Source organism: Mandrillus leucophaeus, unplaced genomic scaffold (genome assembly GCF_000951045.1).
Source record: "Mandrillus leucophaeus isolate KB7577 unplaced genomic scaffold, Mleu.le_1.0 Scaffold693, whole genome shotgun sequence".
NCBI lineage: Eukaryota > Metazoa > Chordata > Mammalia > Primates > Cercopithecidae > Mandrillus > Mandrillus leucophaeus.
The window spans coordinates 485,477-491,313 of NW_012107508.1; positions in this window are offsets into that span (position 1 = coordinate 485,477).

Below are 5,837 nucleotides of genomic sequence, written 5' to 3' on the forward strand. Positions count from 1 at the left end.
CTTCCTCCTGACTCTTCTAAGGTACAGTGGTTGCATTTAGCTTGGCCATAAACACAGCTCTGACTGTGATCAGCCCGGGAATGCACCACTTTGCATTTGGTTTTTCTCTTTCTGAGCCTTTTCCCTCACACTGGTTGCCCTAGGCTTGTAGTTCCAACTTGCTTTTAGGGAACATAAGCTATGACACCCATCAAGTCCATTGTTTGATATAGTAATTTCCCCAGTGATTCACAAACTTTTATACAGCCTCAAATGCATGACTCTATGCATAAGAAATAAGTATTTTATGAAATACCCAGGAATGGTGGATATATCTATTGCTTTTTTTCAGTTTCCCTAAAAGGTATCGTATCATTCACTTCATAGGAAAACAACAACAAACATGTGGCACATGTTAATAGTCGATGACAACCACTACAGCAAAAATTACTTTTTAATATTAATTTAGTGCATTCACTACAGTGTCTTTAAATTGATTTAGGACACATTTTGGGAGTAGCTGGTGTATGTCAAGTCTTTTACCAATTACTCATAGTATAAATATCCTATCTCTAATATATAATGAACTTCTAGAAGTCAATATAAAGACCAAAATAGACACCAGTTAGAATGGTGATCATTAAAAAGTCAGGAAACAACAGGTGCTAGAGAGGATGTGGAGAAACAGGAACACTTTTACACTGTTGGTGGGACTGTAAACTAGTTCAACCACTGTGGAAGACAATGTGGTGATTAAGGATCTAGAACTAGAAATACTGTTTGACCCAGCCATCCCATTACTGGGTATATACCCAAAGGATTATAAATCATGCTGCTATAAAGACACATGCACACGTATGTTTATTGTGGCACTATTCACAACAGCAAAGACTTGGAACCAAGCCAAATGTCCATCAATGATAGACTGGATTAAGAAAATGTGGCATATATACACCATGGAATACTATGCAGCCATAAAAAAGGATGATTTCATGTCCTTTGTACGGACATGGATGAAGCTGGAAACCATCATTCTCAGCAAACTATTACAAGAACAGAAAACCAAATACCGCATGTTCTCACTCACAGGTGGGAACTGAACAATGAGAACACTTGGACACAGGGTGGGGAACATCACACACCGGGGCCTGTTGTGGGTTGGGGGGAGCGAGGAGGGATAGCATTAGGAGATAGACCTAATGTAAATGATGAGTTAATGGGTGCAGCACACCAACATGGCACGTGTATACATGTGTAACAAACCTGCACATTGTACACATGTACCCTAGAACTTAAAGTATAAAAAAAAAATAGAAAAAAAGTAAAGAAAAATAAGCAAAGAATATGCATAGTAGGTTTACAGAAAGGAAAATATGGCTTCCTTACACATGAGGAAATGTTCAATTTCACATGTAATTTTTAAAATACAAATTAGAACTACAAAATATCATTTTTCACCTATTGGTTTTGCAAAAATAAAACGTCTTACGCTGTGTGAGCTAGAGTGTGAAGGAATAGTTACGTTTAGGTATCATGTTAGAAATATTTGCCTCCATGATGAGATCGTGCCACATTAAAAAATAAAAGAAATATTTGCTTACAGAGGGCAATTTAGCAAAATATCGATCAAATTATACATGTACACCTCTACTGACTATGCAGTTCCATTCAGGCATTTATCCTGTGGATATCCAGATAGGTGTGTGCAAAAAATCATCTGCATAAAGTTATTCTCTGCAGCCTTATTTGAAAGGGCAGAAGACTGTAAACATCCTAAACATCCAGTAGGACTGATTAAAGAAATGTTTCATCTATACAGCGGTATAAAAGAATGAGAAAGACTTTTATGTACTAATAAGAAAATAACTCTGAGATTTAATGTCAAGTTAAAAAAACAAAAAAAACCCAGAAAAGTGAAGAACAGAAGGTTGAGTGTGCTATCACTTGTGTAATCCTGTGTGTATTTTTTATGCATAGAACATCTTTAGGAGGATATTGGATATTTTTTAAATTAACATTGGTTGGAGTTTGTAATTGGGGGATGAGAGAAGTGCTTACTTTACGTTGTATACATTTTTGTGCCTTTGAATTTTGAAATATGTGATTATATTACCCATTCTTCAAAAAAATTAAGAGTTTTTAAAAGATGAAAGAAGAAAACAGAAACTTCCCACATAGAGCAATATGGCAGAGTGGATATCCTAAAACTCTTGAACTGTAAAACACCTAAAATTTTTTAAAAAGTTTTCTCTCTTTCTTTCTTTATTCTTTTTTTGAGATGGGGTCTCACTCTATGGTCAGGCCGGAGTACATTGGTGCAATCTCGGCTCACTGCAACCTCTGCCTCCCAGGTTCAAGTGATTCTCCTGCCTCAGACGACCGAGTAGCTGGAATTACAGGCACACACCACCACGCCCGGCGGATTTGTGTATTTTCAGTAGAGACGAGGTTTCACCATGTTGGCCAGGCTGGTCTCAGACTCCTGACCTCAGGCAATCTGCTCGCCTCAGCCTCCCAAAGTGCTAGGATTACAGGTGTGATCCATCACGCCCAACCCTTAAAAAATAGTCTTAAATGCATGGCTAAACGGACATGAAATTAAGAGAAATCCTCAGAAGCCAAAACAAAAGAGAAAATACAAAATCCCAGCACTTTGGGAGGCCGAGGCGGGTGGATCACGAGGTCAGGAGATCGAGACCATCCTGGCTAACACGGTGAAACCCCGTCTCTACTAAAAATACAAAAAAACTAGCTGGGCGTGGTGGCGGCGCCTGTAGTCCCAGCTACTCGGAGGCTGAGGCAGGAGAATGGCGTGAACCTGGGAGGCGGAGCTTGCAGTGAGCCGAGATCGCGCCACTGTACTCCAGCCTGGGTGACACAGCGCGAGACTCAAAAAAAAAAAAAAAAAAAAAAAAAAAAAAAAAAAAAAAAAAAAAAAAAAAGAAAAAAAAAAGCTAAAGCGGTGACTGCCCTAGGGCATCAGGAAGTCCCTGGAGATGAACAGCTTCTGTTTTCAAGGCCTGAGAAGGGGGCTGTGAAATAACACCTAAGGAGCGTTGGCACACAGTGTCTCAAATAAAGCTGGGGCCTTGAAGACAACGCCCTTAGAGAAGGAGTAATCTAGCGAGAACATCCACTCCACAAAGGGGATAGCGAGAAAACTTGCCAACCATGGCCTTGACTTTGGGTAGAAGGAAAAAAATGGCTGCTCTGAGAAGTCCGAACTCTCCAATTCACTTTATAAAGTTAATATGACCTTGATACCAAAATAGACAAAAAGGCAACAGAGAAAGAACTAATCTTGCTCGTGAACATACATACAAAATCTTTTCTTTCCTTTTTCTTTTTTTTTTTTTGAGATGGAGTTTTGCTCTTGTTGCCCAGGCTGGAGTGCAATGGCATAATCTCGGCTCACTGCAACCTCTGCCTCCTGGGTTCAAGTGATTCTCTTGCCTCAGTCTCCCGAGTAGCTGGGATTACAAGCGCCTGCCACCACGCCCAGCTAATTTTTGTATTTTTAGTAGAGACAGGGTCTCGCCATGTTGGCCAGGCTGGTCTTGAACTCCTGACCTCGGGTGATCCACCGGCCTCGGCCTCCCAAAGTGCTGGGATTACAGGCGTGAGCCACCGCGCCTGGCCCAAAATCTTAAATAGAGTATCATCAAACCAAACCTAGTATTAAATACAAAATGTAATACAACATGACAAAGTTGGGTCTATCTCTGACCAAGCTTTAATAATATTAGAAAACCTATTAATGCAACTGACCACATGAACAGATTATAGAAGGAAAATCATATCTCAATAGAGACAGAAAAAGCCTTGAATAATGATTAAACAAAACTATAAAAACACTAAGAACTAGATAAAGGGTAGTCTGGAAATACTATGGCAAATATCATACTTACTAGTGAAACAGCTAGGTGTGATGGCTCCCATCTGTAATGCACACTTGTAATCCCAGTACTTTGGGTCACTGAGGCAGAAGGACCACTTGAGCCTGGGAGTTCAAGATCAGCCTGGGCAACATAGGGAGACCTCATTTCTACAAAAAATTTAAAAGTTAGCTGGATGTGGTGGCACACGCCCTGTGGTCCCAGCTACTCAAGAGGCTGAGGCAGGAGGATAGTTTGAGCCTGGAGGTAAAGGCTCCGGTGAGCCAGGTTCATGCTACTGCACTCCAGCCTGGGCAACAGAGCGACAGTCTGTCTCCAGAAAAAAAAAAAAAAAAAAAGTGAAATATTTAAAACTGAAAGCTTAAAATGTGAAACAATATAAGAATGCCTGCTTTCATAACTCATCATTTTACCAGAAGTCCTAACTGGTATAAGTAAGAAAAGCGTAAGAAATAAAAGATGTAAAGATTGGAACAGAAGAAATGGTTAAATCAGTTGATAGTTATAAAAGTTGCAGATACCAAAACAAAACCAGTTTTTGACAAACCCAAACAAATGAGAGGTGGGCAAACACTAACAGGGAGAGCTCATGCTTGCATGTCTGAGATAAAGACTGTCTCAAGGACTTTCTGAAATAAGCCCACAAGAAATTCCTTTTTCAGGCCTGTGGCAATTCAGACAAGATGCTCTCGAAAGAGAGCGTCTGCCCAGGCTGGGCACAGTGGCCCATGCCTGTAGTCCCAGCACTTTGGAAGGCTGAGGCGGATGAATCACCTGAGGTCGGGAGTTCAAGACCAGCCTGATCAACATGGAGAAACCCCGTCTCTACTAACAATACAAAATTTAGCCAGGCATGCTGGTCCATGTCTGTAATTCCAGCTACTCAGGGGGCGGAAGCAGGAGAATCGCTTGAACCTGGGAGGCGGAGGTTGCAGTGAGCAGAGATCACTCCATTGCACTCCAGCCTGGCAGCAAGACAGAAACTCCTTCTCAAAAAATCAAAACAAACAAAACTCAAAGAATCTACAGCCAAATTAACAGAATTAATCAGAGATTTGATCAAGACTGATGGACACAAGATTATATACAAACATTGATTATGTTTCTGAATACTGGCAACAGTAAAAAAAATTTTTTTCTTTTACAAAATATCATATTCAACATTAATAAAACAGTTAATGTACCTAGCAAGAATCTAATGAAAGATGCATAAGGCATTTATGAAAATATTTTTGGAATATAATGGAAAGATATTGCATTTCTTAATGTAAACTAACTATTCTAGCAAATTTCAAACTCTTAGTGGTGTAGCACCGTAGAAGTGTTTTTCTTTTACTTTTTTGTTTTGAAATGGAGTCTCGCTCTGTTATCCAGGCTGGAGTGCAGTGGCATGATCTCGGCTCACTGCAACCTCTACCTCCCGGGTTCAAGCGATTCTCCTTCCTCACCCTCCCAAGTAGCTGGGATTACAAGCGCCCACCACCACACACGGCTAATTTTTGTATTTTTAGTAGAGACAGAGTTTCACCATGTTGGCCTGGCTGGTCTCAAACTTCTGACCTCAAGTGATCTGCCTGCCTGGGCTTCCCAAAGTGCTGGGATTACAGGCATGAGCCACCACACCCTGCCAGAAGTGTTTTTCTTGCTCTTCCAACAGTTTCATGTGGGTGTTCAGTGGGAAGACTTCCACACCATGACGGGTGGCTCTGTCCTTCCTTAGGGTCTCAGAATCTTCTTCTTGATCCTGTGCGTCACGGGAAGGGAAGAAACAGAGCAAAGGAGAGCCAGGCCTGGAGGGGTTACCTGTCCCTTGCTCTGCCCTCACTGAATTGCCCAGAACTTACCTTGACCACAAATCACTTTTAGTGAAGCTGGGAAACACAGCCCCGCCGTGAGCTAAGAGGGCAGTGGGCTTGGTGAACCACTGGACAGTTTTCTGCTACAGACAGATCAAACCTACAT